Here is an 18,360-nt window from a genome sequence, read left to right on the forward strand (position 1 = left end):
GACCGTGCAACTCATTAACTCTTCCAAAGATAACCCTGGTTGTTCGTCACTTTACCAGTACTGGCTGTGCCATCATAAAATACTGGCTATCATGGGCCAGGATAGCCAGCATTATCTCACTCTTTGCCATTGCTGGCTGTGACATCTTAGTAATGGCTAGCATTGGCCATGTTAGCCACAGTCATACTCAGCAGCGCAAAAACCGAGGACCAAAGCGAACGAGGAGACACAACACAAGCGCAGACTATCAACTAAATTTTTTTATTCACGAATTTTTTATTCATTTTTATTATGAATCCACACCAATTAGGATAACTTTCTGTACTTATTAGCCAGAGTTTCCCCACTGTTTGCCAGAATTGCATATGCCATTGAAGACTGCTGCATAATTTAGCCTAGCTTTGCCATCACTCATCGAGTGTGAAAATTATACTGGGAAATGAGGTCAACATTGTGCCATATGTTAAAATGACATGGCAACGTCCAATATTGCTACAACAAATGGACAGTTTATAATTTTTCGAACTCATAAAAACTGACTTGAGCTCTCATTAGAGGCGTTAGACCTGTATAGGCCTGTGTCATCGCCTTTTAACTATATTTGGCATGTATAAGTTGCCAAACCAGGTGCTCTACGTTGATACTTGAGATCAACACACATGTTCCTGGAACTCATTATAGCACACGAGCAGTGTTAGAGTATTAGAGCTGTGCTATTAGTCTTCTACTGCTTCTGCGATTCTACCATAATACCCGTACTAGGCAGACTTTTGAGTGGAATTTGAGTCGAGTGTTATTAGACACCTCGAATGGCATTCATAACCAACGGAGTTGCCCAACACAACCATTGTAGTGCTTCCGAAGATTTCCAAACGCATTCGAAGGCATTCCAAGCGCATTCGCTCGCTGTATAGGTGCTGCCGTCTAGTTTTGTTTTTGTCCGTTCGCTGATTTTCAGTGGAACAACGACGTGGCGTACACTTCGGTGGTGGTCATTGGACTGGGCTTATTCTGCCACAGAGGAACCAGTCTGCCACTTAAGACCGACATTACAAGATCCAGACCAACCACCACAGATGTAACGAATTCAATCGTTAATACTGGGCAGCTAGGAGCGCTGCAAATAGTCACTAAAGTTTCTTTTAAAAGGCCATGTAAGTTTAGTAATTAACGAATGCGCGCTGGCGTAACCCATTTTTATCGATTTATATAGTTATGTACAGCTGAGCTAAGGCACTATTTAACAAAATATATTCTTTTTTTCAGAAGTGCCAAGACAGTTGTCACGCTGTTGCCTTTATCGCATTTCTGGGCATAATAACTCGCCCATTTGTCTTGGCACGTTGTGTAATTGAAGGCGTTTTTGCAAGCTTTGCTCGCGCGAGTATCAGGAAATCAGCCCAAAGGTGGTTACTTCTAAACACATCAAATAAGTATCACTTGATTAAATTTTTAAATAAAAAAAGCACTTTTCTGGCTTCGCACTACAAAATGCACTGCCACTCTGCGCAGCGGGCGTCTCCTTAATGGAGATCCCGAATCAAACGTAATAGCTCAGTGCAAGTGTATTCGCTAAACCGACTTTGTGTGCAGACGAAGCAGTTGCCTAGTAATTTAGAATCACAAATTGCGCACGTGCCAAATATTAGGCTGGTGCTTCATAAACAGGCGCGGCCACGCGCTAGGAGATTCCTGTATCCGAGTTGGAAAGAACGTGGCAGCAGCATGATGTCCAGAACAAGAAGAACGTGTGTTTATTGAAGCGTGCCGGTTATATAGCCCGCTAGTGATAACAGGCAGCTCGCACCGCGCATGTCAGCGACAGAGACGCACCGTCATATACATGCCTGATACATCTTTTCGCGGGAACAAACAAAAACAGTGGCAGCAACAGGGATTAGTTAAGCGCACTGATTAAATTCCTCGTCATAGCAAAGGAGTTGCGGGGCCCTCCTGTTCCGGTACGATCTCCTTAATGCTGGTGGCTGCACGGCACCCGGAGGCGAGCTTCCCGCTGTATTGGCCGCGCACGGTGCTTCCCCAGCAGTCCTTTGTGGCCCTCCCGAGGCCTGCGATGCGAGGCAGGTACCAGGCGACGAAGGCGAGGCAGGTACCCGGGGGTTGTCGATTGGCCCACTTGTGTCGCCACCGTCGTCACTGCTCGTCTCGGCATACCGCTCTCGCGTCTCTGCGAGATGTCGCCGGTTACGTCGCAGAATTCTTCCATCTTCCGTTAGAAGCTGGTACGACCTTGGAGCCGGAGCGCTTACTACCCTCGCCTTCCGGGCCCACGTTGTAGTTCCTCGCAGCCTTACCACGTCGCATCGAGAAAGCTTCGGCAACGGTTTGCCCTGCGTTTTCTGGCGATGCTTCTCTACCTTGCTGCGCGGCATTCTTCAAAGTCGGGAAGGTTGGCTCGCAGGCGTCTCCCTTGCAGAAGTTCCCCCGGGGACCGGCCGTCTTCGAGTGGTGTTGAACGATAGGCCAGCAGGCCTTGCCAGAAGTCATCCTCGGAATCCTGGGTTTTCTTCAAGATGCGTTTGACCACCTGCACACCTTTTTCAGCCAAACCATTTGACTGAGGGTAATGGGGACTCGAAGTCACATGTGTAAAGTCACAGTTCTGTGCAAACACGGCAAACTCGTGGCTCGAAAATTGAGGACCATTGTCCGTGCACACTTCTAGTGGCACGCCATATCTTGCGAAGATAGCGCTGAGTGCAGCAATTGTAGCCCTTGCACTAGTGTCGTGAAGTTGCTGCACCTCTGGGAAGTTAGAAAATGCATCGTAAGCAACCAGGTACGAGTCTGCAGCAAAGAAAAAGATGTCCACTCCCACCCGGTACCATGCACATCGGGGAGTTGGCCGCATGAGGAGCGGTTCTTTTGCGTGCGCGTAAGCGAATTTCCTGCAGGTTGGACAGCTAGCTGCCAGAGAAACAATCTCACTGTTAAGGCCCGGCCAGAAAACAAGACGACGTGCCCTCTCTTTACATTTTTGCATGCCAAGGTGTCCCGCATGAATTCTAGACAGAATTTTCTTTCGCATGCTCTTTGGTACGACCACTTTGGAGCCTTTAAAAACTATTCCATTAACCACAGAAAGGTCTTGTGTAAAAGGCTTGAGTTCACCCTCCACTGGTTGGCCCCTTGACAGACTTTGCACCACGGCTTGCAGACAGCCGTCGCACGCCGTTTCTTCGTCTAGCGGTATCTGGTGGTACCCCGAGTTAGCATCCAAGCAACTGAAGTACTTCGCGCCCGCCAACTTAGCTTCCAAGTCTTCTCGTCTCGGGAGGGGAAAATGCTGCCTCTTAATGTGCCGATTGATCTGCCTGGGATCCAAACAAACTCGCAAACAGCCATCTTTTTTCGTGACGACAACCAGTGCACTTACCCAGTCAGTAGGCTCATTCACTTTCACAATGATGTTGGCTCGTTCCATTCTTTCGAGTTCCTTTTTGAGAGGCTCCTCCAGCGCCAAAGGCACCCGGCGGGCTGGCTGCACGACCGGTACTGCTCCAGGTTCCAGGACCATGTGATATGGCTGCTTCAAGCAACCAAGTCCTTCGAAAATATGCCTATAATTCTTGAGAGAACCTTGTTTAGGATGCGTATTTATAACATTCACGGCACGCTGAACCAGCCCCAAAGCTTCGCTGGCGTCCAGTCCGAGTATAGGCTGACGACCGTTTTTCACAATGAAAAGCTTCACTACCGTGTGGGAATTTCCAACGCGTACAGTTGCCGACACTTCCCCAAAGCACGTAATAACGCCGCCGTTATATGCCCGTAGTACTGTGCTCGTCGGAGTTAGTGCTCCATCTGATGGCAGTTTTCGATAGACTGAAAACGGTAAGAGGCTCGCTTGCGCCCCTGTGTCTATTTTGAAGGCAATTTCCTGACCGCCGACTTCAGCATTTACAGTCCACTCATTCGTGCCACTTTTAATTCCTACGTCTAGTACGTCAAAGTCGTTCTCCGGAAGTGTGTCGACTTCGCTCACTTCTTTTGACTTCCTACAGCAGACAGCGAAGTGGTGAAACCTACCACACACGTAGCACCTTTTACCAAATGCTGGGCATTGCTTCGGTTTGTGCTTGCGATTACACTTTCTACACTGCCATTGCTCCCCGTCGCACTTGGGCTCTTTACTCTGTGCATGCTGCAAGTCTGCGCCGCCTTGAAACAAAATCCACACAACTCTCTTCTTTACGCCACACCTCTTTTTGTTGTGCTACTGATTCTGCAATTTTGCACATCTCCTCCGCTTTTGCTAACGTCAATCCTCTCTCTTGAAGCATCTTCTCCCGTAATCTAGGACTGTTGGTACCAAAGACGATCTGGTCTCTTACCATCGAGTCGTGTAACGTTCCAAAGTTACATTGTGAAGCTTGCTTCTTCAGGTCACGTAAAAATTTTTCGAATGGCTCTCCTTCCGCTTGGTTCCTCGTGCGAAAAACGTACCGCTCATGCACCTCGTTGCTCACCTCTGTGCAGTAGGCGTCGAACTTTCCTATCAAGGTGCTGTAGTCATCCTTGTTCTCACCCAACTCGAACTTAAAATTGTTGAACACATCGAGTGCCTCGTCACCGGCGATGCTCAGCAGGAGCGCAGATTTCGAAGCCTCACTTCTCGGTTGGTCCTTGACTGCCGACGCTTGCAGGAAAATCTCAAATTTCTGCTTGAAACGCTTCCATGATGCCGAGACACTCCCTGCCAGACGCAGCGGTTCCGGTGCGACCAGCCGTTCCATGCTTCGTCCGCCGTCGGTGTAGCTAGATCGTCTTAGCCACTTCCGACACCATGTATCCGAGTTGGAAAGAACGTGGCAACAGCATGGTGTCCAGAACAAGAAGAACGTGTGTTTATTGAAGCGTGCCGATTATATAGCCCGCTAGTGATAACAGGCAGCTCCCACCGCGCATGTCAGCGACAGAGACGCACCGTCATATACGTGCCTGATACAATTCCTACGCTTCCCTACGTGGTGGCCTGCGATCGCACCTTTCCCCGTGCATTACGATTTCCTATTTACTTCTTTTTCTGCAAATCATAATGTTGGAAATTGTTGTTTTTGTGCACTTTATTGTTCTGTTGCCTGATTTGAATTGAAGGCTATAAGGTCTTGCTGACGTCTTTAACTCGTCATCATCATCATCACCAGCAGCATCATCAGCCTGACTACGCCCCCTGCAGGGCAAATGCCTCTCCCATGTCTCTCCAATTAACGCTTCCCTTTGCCAGGTGCGGCCACTGTATCCCCGCAAACTTCTTAATCTCATCCGCCCGCCTAACTTTTTGCCGCCCCCTGACGTCTTTACTTATTTTCTCGCAAGTTTTTTTTTTTGCTTTCGAATATCTCCTGCTCTATTGACGAAAAGCACCGTAAGCAGTTGCGAATCACAACTAAACACGCTTAAACATTAAACACCAACAAAAAATGTGAAGATTCTTGGACGACCAGCGAATATATGTACTGACAAATGGTGCTAGACGCATGTTATCCTGGCTTCTTTGCCACATGTACCCTATACGAAACTGTGAAAGAGCGGGCATTCCGCTTTTATAATATTTTACTTATTGCTTTTTATTTTTGTTATTTTATGGTAATATTTTAAGCCACAATTAACTAGCCTACGCCACATTTACACGAGTGTCTGTCGCTTTTGGGAAATCAATCTCGAAGATCCACGTTTTTCGCTTCGAAGTTTTCGGTCGCCGAACGTGATGCTTTTCCTGCGGGTTTGCAAAAATATTTTAACATCTCCGTGTCTCCCATACCCTTGTTTCTTATAGAACTTTTCACGACCCCCAGAAAAACCGGTTTTCTGGGCTGTGCGGAGAACGTGTGGAGGGGGGAGGGTACTTCATCGATAAGACTTTCCTGTACTACGAGCACAACCCAGCGTCCAATGTGGTGGCGCGGCCTCTTCTTGAAAAGGGCCCATGACTCGTTATCCAAGACTTCGAAACACCTTTCACATATTTCGGCCCGGTCTCCTCTCTATTTCAAGTCTCATATATTCCCATCTCCTCTAACGACCGCGCCGTTTTCCAGGTAGCGCACTAAACCCCCACCCCGAAAAGCGCTATTTTTCTCGCGCGTAGCTACGGTCTTCGCCGTACTTCCGCCCTCCCAAGATCTCCTTTTCTCCACCCTTCAGCTCAAACTTTTCCTCGTGACCACAAAACCTGTGTAAAAGATACTCTTCCCTCACCATGACACGCCCATGACAGGACGGGTCTTGTCTTGGATGGCACGGTGGCGCTCAACCACACAACCAGCGCGGCGAAAACGGATGCACACCCGAGCTTGCACCTTGGTAGTCTGTGCAAGAGAAAAGTCACATCTGATACGTTATGAGAGATTCGACGCGATCCAGTGCCCTGTCCCGCAAGACCTTATCAGCACGTACTACAGCTCTTTTGTCTCCAGATACGTTCGAAAATGCATGTCGTTTTGGGAGTAACTGTTGCTTTGGCTACGTGCGGCTTTATTTTTACCGGCACGAAAAGAGAACGACACTTCTAAAGAAAAAACATGCGAATGGACGCAGACACAGAGATGGACACAGGACAACGCTGGACTTGCAACTGTTTTAAATCTATTGCCTTAGCCTTCCACTGTAGACCAGTCGGTAAGAATATGTTAATACTTCCGTACTATTTCTCTTTGGCTTCCACACTTAGATAGATAGATAATGGAACTTTTATTCATGTCAATTGTCAGACAACATAAATCAGGCCTACCAAAGCCTCAAAGATCTTGAGTGGCAGCGCCTGGCAGACAGCGAACATTGGCAAAACAAAGGAAAATAGAGACGTTGCAATGAACTTTGCGAAAAGAGAAAAAGGTCAACAAACGTAGTGAAACAAATATTGTCACAGAAGCAGGTAGGTAGGGTTGTAGTTGCCACAACGTCCAAGCGCCAGCGGAAACCGCCCGGCCGGCGTACCGACTAGCGAGCGAGCTCTCGGGAGGGTTCTTGTTGAGCAACGATAGGGCGCAGTGGGCTGAGGGCTCGCCGACTTCATCAAAGTAAGCGATGGCTGCCCCTTGCGGTAAATGGCGGTATTCGGCGCCAAAGTTCGTTAAAAGCAGTTCAGTTCGCTTATTACTCAAGGAAAAGACCCCACGAGCGACTCAGACTTGTAGGCTCCACAATAAATTCACATCCATTTCCGCGAGACCTTGAAGGGCGGGAGGGTTGTCGCAGTGCACTGTAACAAACATGCTGGTGCGTGGAGGTAGTGTGACATGACCATCGCATACCCGGAAAACGGGCCTGCCTGCTGTGTAGTCGTTGGAAACTGCGCGCTGGGTCGAAAAAGTCACCATGAGGTCACGGAGGTCGATGATTGCGCCGTTTTCTCGAAGAAACTCAAGACCGAGGATCAGGTCCTTGGAGCAATCCGCCAGCACAGCAAAGTAACAAGAGAAAGTTACATGGCGAATCTCGACTCGGGCGGAGAACACTCCTAGCGGCGTCAGCACATGCCCTCCGGCTGTCGTTATCGGCGCGCCGTGCCAAGGAGTCAGGACTTTGCGTAAGATTGTAGCAAGGCCACGACTCATAACGCAAAAATCAGCGCCGGTATCTACAAGGGCAGTCGTATGGTGATTGTCAAGGACGATCGCTATCTCAGCGGAAAGAAGCTCACCGTCGACGAAGTGCGCCGTATCACGGATCGTCGGACTGACGGGTCGTTCAGTGCGTCGAATTGCGGCGTCGAAGGTAAGCTTCTGTGATCGTCGGGAGGTCGTCGGACACATTCGTCGTTCGGTGCGTCGATTGGGGCGTCCTAGGAAAACTGCGGCGATCGTCGGAAAGTGGTCGGACTGCTGGTCGATGCGGGGGTCGGAGGTCGGAATGTTTGATCGAATCGGCGAATGGAGGATGTTGGTCGTAGTGCTCATCGACGGCGGCTCTACCTCCGAGAGTCGCTGTCCTCAGTTTTCCCGGCGCGGACTTCGGGACTGCCTGAAGGGAGTGCGCCGGTTGGGGGAAAACTGTCGCGGCGATGGCGACCTGGACTGGCGTCGCGGTGAGGACGCAGGTGGGACGTTGGCGCTGAGGTACTGGTCGACGTCCCGTGGTCGTTCACCATAGCGCGGCCGAGGGGCATCCGGTGAGAATCCGCGCAAGCCCATCTGACATTATGGACAGTGACGCAGTACATGTCCGGCTTCGCCGCAGTGGAAGCACAGAGGTAGATTGTTCGGCGTACGCCACACGTGTGCTTTGCGAACGGGCGGGCAAGTGTCGGGCGCATCAGCCGGAGCTGGATGTCGGGGTGCAGGACGGACGAGAGGAGCGGGCCTGTAGGGTGCCGGCGGTGCTGGCGCAGGGCTACGCAGCACGTCGCTGTAGGACATGACGTGCGGCGAAGGCGGCTGGGGGGATGGCATTGATGGCACTGCTTGCCGGAGCTCTTCACGTATAACATCCGAGATGCCTCCAACACGCGGTTGTTGCTCGAGAAAGGGCAGCTTTTGCAGTTCTTCACGTACGATGCCTCGGACAAGCTCGCGAAGGGCGCCATTCTCGTTGCCGTCCATCGGCAAGCGGAAGTCCACAGCAGTGATGTACGCAGAACGATCAAATTGTACAAATCGCTGTTGTAGGGCACGCTCCATACTTGTCGCCTCCTTCTTAAAATCAGTCACAGTACATGGAGGGCACGTACAAGGCCGACGAAGATCTGTTCTTTAACGCCACGCATAAGATGGCGCATCTTCTTTGCCTCCGACATGGACGGATCCGCGTGGTTGAAAAGCCGAGTCATTTCTTCTGCGAACATGGCGACGCTCTCATTGGGCCGCTGCGCTCGGGACTGTGGAGCCAGTTCAGCCACCTCTTTTCTTGCGTCGTTGCCGAATGTGCTGAGCAGCTTTTGCCGGCAGTCTTGCCAGGTGGTGATGGTAGTCTCGTGGTTTTCGAATCACATCTTGGCGTCGTCTTCAAGTGAAAAATAAATGTTCCGCAACTTTCGCTCCTCGTCCCACGCATTAAACGCAGCGACCCGGTCGTAGTTGGTCAACCAGTCCTCAACATCCTCAAATTTGTCGCCAAGGAACGGTGTGGGCATACGCGGAGCATGGAAGAACAGCGGCTGGGCACTCACTGGAAGGTGAATGGGCTGGCTTGCCTCTGTAGTCGTCATGGTTCGCGGTAAAGAAAGAAGGGGACCACACTCGGGGGCTAAGCCTCTCTAGCGGCGGCTGGCCTTGTGCACAGGTGTGTCCACGGTGTGTAGCGGGGCTTCGGAGGCATCCAAAAGCTCTTCGGACATGGGATGTACCTAGCAAGCTCCACCAAAATGTCACAGAAGCAGGTAGGCAGGGTTATATTTGCCACAACGTCCAAGCGCCAGCGGAAACAATCCGGCCGGCGAACCGACTAGCGAGCAAGCTCTCGGGCGAAGAAGAGCGCGTACCAGCCTCCTGAGCGCGACTACTAGGCGGCGCCAGTAATGCGTTGCGGCAATATATAACTATTACAACATCAAGAGAGATTACAGTAATTTGAAATTAATACAGTAATATAGATGAAATAACTACGGGGTAGGAAGCAACGCGGAGACATACCGCGAAGTTTTTTTCAGGGTGTATTTATTTTTCATGCGGAGTACAGTAGGTGGCAAGCTATTGAAACAGGCAGGTACATAGTAATGACGTGTGCGCTTTCCGTACCGGGTTGAGGAGCGAGGAATGCAGTAGCGGTATTTTGGTCTTAAATCCCGTGCAGGAACATATGGAATGGTGAACTGACTGTACCAGAAGTGTTTTAGCACAATAGTTTCTATTAATAAAGAGTTAAAACTTGGAAGCTTTAGTCTTCTAAAAATATCAATGTCATTACCAATGGACAGGTCGTAAGCAATATTCTTTAGAAGCACACGCAAAAGCGAATTCACCCTGTGTTGCCAGTGAACCGTGAAGTGACCATAATCAGTGATTCCGTACCTAAGCACACTATAGGCTAGAGCATGTGCAACACAATTACGGACAGAAAAAGGCATAAAATATCTAATGTTACACAGGACACACGATACAGCACGAAGTCTTTGGCAAACAAAAGAAAGGTGCGAGTTCCAAGAGAGATCACTGTCGAAGATCAAGCCGAGATATTTGACCGAATGCGCATATTTTACTGGTACACAGTTACAATTAAAACAAGAGGAAGTATGCAAATAAATAGGGTGAGTCAATTCAACTTGTTTTAATGGGTTATGAAAACATATCAGTTTTGTTTTAGAAGCATTAACATTAATAAAATTAAACTTAAACCAGTCCATGGCTTTAATATCTGCCATCTGTGGTGCTGTAACAGCATCAGCGTATTTCTTTGCACATGCAACAATAACAGTGTCATCAGCATACCGAAACAGCAAAGCTGCCACATTGTTAGCAAGGTCGTTAACGTATAGATTGAATAATAAACGACTCAATATAGAACCCTGCGGGACTCCAGAGGTAATTGCCGTGAAATCGCTATGGAATCTTGAAATCGACACATATTGGCGCCTATCTTGTAAAAAGTTAGTAAGCAGTTCTAAAAACGAACGTCGAAATTCCAGCGCAGAAAGTTTATCAAGCGAAAGAACGTGGCAGATGTTATCAAAAGCCTTGCTTACGTCCAGAAAAAGAGAACATGCGACTTGATTCTTATAAAAAGGTGAATTTAGCACGTCAGATAATTCTTCAAGAAGAACCGTTGTTCCTTTTCCTGCTATAAAGCCGTACTGACAAAGCGATAGTACACTGTGCGTATTCAAAAAATTCATCATGGTGAGTAATAGATGCTTCTCAAAAATTTGGCCAATGCATGGTAGAATAGAGATAGGTTGGTAATTACTCATAATGTTTCTGGAGCCACCCTTGTACAAAGGCATAACTTTAGCAGTTTTCATTGAAGCAGGTATTATACCAGTAGAAATGATAGTGTTAAGAATAACTAGTAGAACACCTTTAATCGCTTCAAAATTTCTGCACAATTCAGAAATCGTGAGGCCGTCATGACCAGGAGATTTGCAACGTTTAAGACTGAAAAGTATACACCTCAAATCACTTTCAGTAATATCAGGAAGGAAAGCAGATTCCATCACACTGAGAGGCATAGGACAGTCGGTAGGAGGGGTTCGGGACGCACCAGACACCACAGAAAAAAAATTGTTGTAGTCAATCGCAATGCTCTGTCCATCTTTATAAAAATGCGAGATGAAATATGTATCATTGTAGATAGCAGCGCTCCCTCCTTTCAGAATATTCGCCAATGACCATGTTTTCTTGCTGTTAAAACGTGCGTCATTAAACTGAGACCTAATGTGGTTGCGCCTGGCCAGACGGATCATGGCGTTGGCACGGTTTCGTTCACGTTTAAACTGCAGTCGTAGCTCAGAACAGTTTGGGGCACGTCTTGATCGAGCCCAGAGCAGATCCTTCTCTTTAATGGCTTCCAGTATTGCGGGAGACATCTACTTATTGTCTAAATTTCGTTGTTTAACTGTCACCATGCGGGAAGATTCTGCTTTGTGTGAATTAAAAACATCGACGAACCTGTCATATAAGTCCGCAGGGGACACACTTTGAATAAAAGAATCCCAATCATGCTTTGCTATTCTTTCATCAAGACGCTTATAATCAAGTACTGATACCTTTTGCTGGCTGGAACTATCTGTTAACGAGCAGCAAATGAAATAGTGGTCTGCAAGCTTGACCTCAACCACAGCAGACCGCACCTACAGGTTTTCAGAACGCATGTTGATGTGGTCGATGCAAGACGCGACCAGCTGCCCAGCTAAGTATTCCTCACGTGTAGGGCTGTGGATTGTAGTCGCTAGTCCCAACTTTGATAAAGTGTCCAGATAATCTGCGACCGTTTACACAGTGGGGCGTAGAATATTGATATTCATATCACCGATAATGCACACGTGTTCTTCGCGGGATAATGATGATATTGCAAAATCAAGCTCAGCTAAAAAGATTCGACCGTTACAACACGGAGGGCGGTAAATTGTGAGAATCACCAGCGATAACCAAGGTGTACTTAGGCGGAGCGCAACTACTTCTGCTTGAGTGAAAGGAATACTAATTTCAGAAACGGTCCAAGAATCCTTAACAAAAACTGCGATTCCTCCTCCCATTCTTTGTAAACGAATGCAAAAATATAACTGGTAGCCTGGCAGCGAGAAATGTAGTAACACGTCTGAGGAAGCGTTCACTTCCGTGAGAGCAACGACATCAAAACTTGAGTGAAAAGGGTGAGTTAACGCACAAAAATGGTCCCAGTTTTTCCGTATACTGCGAATATTAACATGAGTAAACTGAAATAATTTTCCGGTTTGATACTGAAAGAACTTCAGGACTTAAGAAAAATCGGAACACTTCACGAAACCTGTATCAGACATGATTATGTTAGTTTCTCAAGATTCGCATATGAGAGGTGCGCCTTCGGACTGCTTTGCAAGGACCTTCCCATTTTTGGTCCAGAAGAACTCAAAACCCTTTTGTTTGCCCCGAGACCTTGCTAGTCGGAACAGCTCGCGATTAACCCGAGACAGGTTATCGTTAAAAAACAGCCGAGGAGACTGGTCGTCTTGCACCAAATCAGGAAGGCCCTTCCGAGCTCCGAGCTATTTCTGCTCAACAGAAACCGACTGAGTCTGCACTAGGATCGGTGGGATATAGTCGCCTCTGGATGGCAGCCGATGGACTGCTGAGATATCTGCTGGTTGAAAATCGGTAATGTTTAGTTTTCTTGCTAAGGTACTTAAGAAAGTGTGCAAGTTTTCATCAGATTTGACTGGAAGGCCGTGAATCTCGAAGTTACATCGTCTGCTGTATTGTTCGAGATCATTTATCTCTCCACTCATCCTGTCAATCACTTCTGTCTGGGAAACTACTGTTGAAGACAGTGATTGAACTTATGATCGAAGGTCTGCAAGCTCAGCCTGATTAGTGGTCACTGTGGCAAGCACAGAGTCATACCGTGACGAAAGAAAGTCAATAGCTGACTGTATGTCCTCGACTGCTGAAGCAACCTTTTCACTAGTTTCCTTGACCAACAATAGTTCTTCCATTTTCACCCTCAGTGCTGATACAGTGGTAGTCAAAGTATCCAGCTTCACATTCAGAGCGTACAGTTGCTGCGAGAACGAACCACCATCGGGGTTGGATGCTACGTCAGGTTGCGCCACCGAATCATCCTTGCATGAAGGACACTTCCATGTTTCACGTGTTACCGTACTCATCTTCTTGTAGGCTTTATCAGTAACTGACGAGCAATTTTTTCCCCAGGTGAAAATCGCCCTCACAGGAACAGCAAGTCATAAATTTCCCATCTTTCGGTATGGCTTTTGATCAAGAAGTACACAAAGAAGACATGGTGCAGTCAGCGGCAAAACACGAAAAGTTATGAATTACAACAGGTGTAACCAACACTCACCTGCAAAAAAGCGAAGCAAACGTTTAGACCTGGACAAAGGTTTGCCGCTGACTGCAACGGTCCACGAAGTTGACGGCCTTTAAATAGTCGGTGATCGGCGCCAGGGAGACATCTTTGGCAGGTCCAGAGCCAATGAAGGCAAGGATGGCTTGCTATGTAGAAAGAGCAGCTTTTTTGAGAGCCGCATGCGCACATCAGTCACCCGAAGCAGTTGCGAAGGTGATAGCCGTTGAAGATACGAGCCGCTTTCCGGCTGATACTGTCCCCTGGCTTGCAGAGCCTGCCAAAAGCGAAGCAAACGTTTAGACCGGGACAAAGGTTTGCCGCTGACTGCAACGGTCAACGAAGTTGACGGCCTTTAAATAGTCGGTGATCGGCGCCAGGGAGACATCTTTGGCAGGTCCAGAGCCAATGAAGGCAAGGATGGCTTGCTATGTAGAAACAGCAGCTTTTTTGAGAGCCGCATGCGCACATCAGTCACCCGAAGCAGTTGCGAAGGTGATAGCCGTTGAAGATACAAGCCGCTTTCCGGCTGATACTGTCCCCTGGCTTGCAGAGCCTGCCAAAAGCGAAGCGAACGTTTAGACCGGGACAAAGGTTTGCCGCTGACTGCAACGGTCAACGAAGTTGACGGCCTTTAAATAGTCGGTGATCGGCGCCAGGGAGACATCTTTGGCAGGTCCAGAGGCAATGAAGGCAAGGATGGCTTGCTATGTAGAAACAGCAGCTTTTTTGAGAGCCGCATGCGCACATCAGTCACCCGAAGCAGTTGCGAAGGTGATAGCCGTTGAAGATACGAGCCGCTTTCCGGCTGATACTGTCCCCTGGCTTGCAGAGCCTGCCAAAAGCGAAGCAAACGTTTAGACCGGGACAAAGGTTTGCCGCTGACTGCAACGGTCAACGAAGTTGACGGCCTTTAAATAGTCGATGATCGGCGCCAGGGGGACATCTTTGGCAGGTCCAGAGCCAATGAAGGCAAGGATGGCTTGCTATGTAGAAACAGCAGCTTTTTTGAGAGCCGCATGCGCAGATCAGTCACCCGAAGCAGTTGCGAAGGTGATAGCCGTTGAAGATACGAGCCCCTTTCCGGCTGATACTGTCCCCTGGCTTGCAGAGCCTGCCAAAAGCGAAGCAAACGTTTAGACCGGGACAAAGGTTTGCCGCTGACCATAGAGTAATATAGAAGTAAAGAGCGGACACTCCCGTAGGCCCCAGCGGCCGACTTTTGTGCACAGCGCACCTAGCGGACCCGGGGAAACGCACTGGCCTCAGAGATGACAGACGAGAACAGGAATCTTGGAGGCTCTAGTTTCATTGCGTCTTGTGCGTTCTCCACTCTCGCGGAGGAGGCGGTGTCACATTGCCCAGCTGAGCAGCCGGCCACCAGCGTGACGATTACGGAGCACGCAACGATTATATAGGTTTCGACGTGCAACGCTCGTCAAACGCGTTTGGCTTTGATCGCTTGCCTGGACGCCGCGGCGAACACGTCACCCACAAGCCGCAAAGGCGTTATGCCACGCATCGCGTGCGCTTGGCAAGCGGCAGTGAACCTACTACGTGCATTCTTTCAGGGTGACAATGAGCGCATCAGTCACTCCGTAGAAGGAAGCCAAGACATACCAAGACCATACTCTTTTTCTTTTTTTTTATTTGCACGTTCAGTGCCATCTGGCGGAAACGGGGAAGCGCCGAACTCGGCCGCGAAAGGGCCCGAGTGTCCGCTCTTTACTTTTATGTTACTCTATGGCTGACTGCAACGGTCAACGAAGTTGACGGCCTTTAAATAGTCGGTGATCGGCGCCAGGGGGACATCTTTGGCAGGTCCAGAGCCAATGAAGGCAAGGATGGCTTGCTATGTAGAAACAGCAGCTTTTTTGAGAGCCGCATGCGCAGATCAGTCACCCGAAGCAGTTGCGAAGGTCATAGCCGTTGAAGATACGAGCCGCTTTCCGGCTGATACTGTCCCCTGGCTTGCAGAGCCTGCCAAAAGCGAAGCAAACGTTTAGACCGGGACAAAGGTTTGCCGCTGACTGCCAACTTCGAGACGCGATAGAAAATCCGCAATTTCTGGTGAAAGCTTTTGACCAAGTTATCTGTCATTGAAAACAGACGAGTGTTTTTGTCAGGTTTTCAAGTGAGTTTCGAATCTCATGTTAGATGCATTTGAAGCGACTAAGATAAATTTTTTGATTAAAAAAAAGCAAATGTGCCTCGAGTTCCTTGCTTTCAGCGTATTTCTCAAAAAGGCGCAAACCGTATATTTAATCTCATTATAAAAAAACGGAGTCCGAAAATATTTAGAAATCCATGTGGAATAGATGCTACAACCAGCTCATCTTTACTTGAATAAAAAAATGAGCTTGGAATTTAGAAATACTACACAAAATAACACATTAGTTTGCTTTAAATACCATCTTAATTTGCTTTCGTCGCATTGAAATGTTTATTGGAGGTGCGACAGGGTACATCAAATTAAAAATTAACCACTTGGTACAAGGCAAATTTAGTAAATAAATTCCCCATTGCGCAGTTAATGTGGGTTTAGTTCTTAGGTATAAAACACAAATTATCCTGCAAAATGTGTTGCCCTTGTTTTCACGCTGACTGTTCCTCACAAAATTCAATGTAATTTAATCATTTCGTTTTTGTCCTGTGATAGCCATAATTAGGCTCATCATGGCATCATGCATCCCTTTGCGGGCTGGACACATTCTTAGGTCATCGTGCAACAACTTCTGAAATGACTGATCAATTCTCCGGACGACAACACCGTTAAGCACACTATGGATGCCTTAGCTGTGCCAGAGCAGCTTGCCGAGCTGCGTCGTCCATCCTGAATGATCGGCACGCAGCAAACATAACAATCAATCATTTTCTCACCATAGAGTGTGAGGGTGAAAAGCTCCCTTGCTCTCAGACGGGCGAGAGAGACAGAGTCGCCCTGGCTTCGCTATAGTAAGTGCAGCGTTCCTGTTATTCATGGATTGCATGGATTGATTCAAAGCGCAGTCACCGGGGGTCCCCGGTGCGAGCGGCAAGGCTGGGGGGACACTCGAAGATAAACCATGGTGACGTGTTCGTGCTAGCGCGGACAATATGTTAAGCAATTGCAGTCCAATTTGCAAAAGCTTTTTCTTTTACAGAAGAAAATGCTACGAGTCATTACAAATTCCTGCTATGACGCCCCAACTCGTCCCATTCGAATAAAATACAAAATAATTCCAGTTCCTAGGTTGTTTGAGTAAAGGTTTGCCTGTTTTTACAAAAAACAGTCTGCAAGAGATGACACCTTTTTCTCCCGTATTGTGCAGCTGGTGCCACGCAACACGCCGTATACCACTAGAAACGCTCAAATGTTTTCGGTACCCAGATTTAGAACAAACTATGGTTTTGCTATCCTGAAATATATGCTACCAAGATGTTTGAACTCTTCTCTTTATAACAATATAAACACAATGTCTTTTCGTGCACATCTGGAAACTTTTATTTATTAGGTTGTATTAGTACTGAAATACATATGTCGACCGTTATTTTTTCTTTCCTTGCCATTGTTTAATATATCTACCCCACTACCTGCATTATAGCACAATCTGTTTTGTTTGAGATGCGAATCGTTATTGGTATGCCGCAAGAACTGCCGCTGCTGTCATCGTCGACTTTTTCGGGTGACGAAGCCCGTCAAGCGGTTATTGCGAACCTCTTTTATTTCGTCGCCCACGCTTTCTGTAAGGCAAAAAGCGAAATAAAGATTCATTCATTCATTCATTCATTCATTCGATTGCAGTGGCCGAACAGATTCCGCGCGTGCTTCGATTACAGTGAAAACAAGAAAAGGCTTCAACCCCGCATTGCGCCTGACAACAAGCCACGTGGTATGCGCATGACATGTATTGCTTAAAAGCAAACAACAAAGGAAACACGCGGAACCCAATCGTGTTTCTTTTTGATCTAATTTTTGCGCCATGTAATTAGTTTATTTTAGTTTATGGGGTTTTAACGTCCCAAAGCGACTAAGGCTATGAGAGACGCCGTAGTGAAGGGCTCCGGAAATTTCGACCACCTGGGGTTCTTTAACGTGCACTGACATCGCACAGTACACGGGCCTCAAGAATTTCTCCTCCAAAGAAGTTCTAGCCGCAGCGGCCGGCATCGAACCCGCGTCTTTTGGGTCAGCAGCCGAGCACCATAACCGCTGAGCCACCGCGGCGGCGTTTTGCGCCATGTAATGAATTAGCACTAAGTTATTCTGTACACTACTCCTCAGAGGTTATATGTGGATGCCAGTTGTTTTTATGTACATGCGTAATGAAAACAATAACAAAAGAGAACACGCGCAACTCAGTATTGTCTCATATTGGTTTGGCTTTATGAGGCTTAACGCTCATAATCGACTCAGGCTGTGAGAGACGCCGCAGTGAAGGGCTTCGGAAATTTCGACCACCTGGGGTACTTTAACGTGCACTGGCATCGCACAGTACACGGGCCTCGAGAATTTCGCCTCCATCGAAATTGGACCGTCGCGGCAGGGATCGAAACGCGTCTTTCGGATCAGCTGCCAAGCACAATACCCACTGAGCCACCGTGCTGGCCCATGTTTCATATTGATCTGCTTTTTAAGCCATATCATGAATTAGCGCTAAGTTCTTCAGTACACTGCACCTGGGAGGCTATATGCGGATTTCGGTCATTTTTATGTATGGCTTAAGGCAAACAACAAAACACGCGGAGCCCAGTGCTGTTTCTTTCTGATCTGCTTTTTTCGGCATATTGAAGTAGCATTAGGTTCTTCAGTACACTGCTCCTCGGAGGCAAAATGTGAATGTCAGTCGTTTTCAGGAAATGGTTGATAAATTGTGGGTAAGGGCTCAAATAACTCCTTGTGGCTTTCAAATGTGACCCATCCCC

Source organism: Amblyomma mixtum, chromosome 5 (genome assembly GCF_055824585.1).
Source record: "Amblyomma mixtum isolate Tamu chromosome 5, ASM5582458v1, whole genome shotgun sequence".
NCBI classification, from domain to species: domain Eukaryota; kingdom Metazoa; phylum Arthropoda; class Arachnida; order Ixodida; family Ixodidae; genus Amblyomma; species Amblyomma mixtum.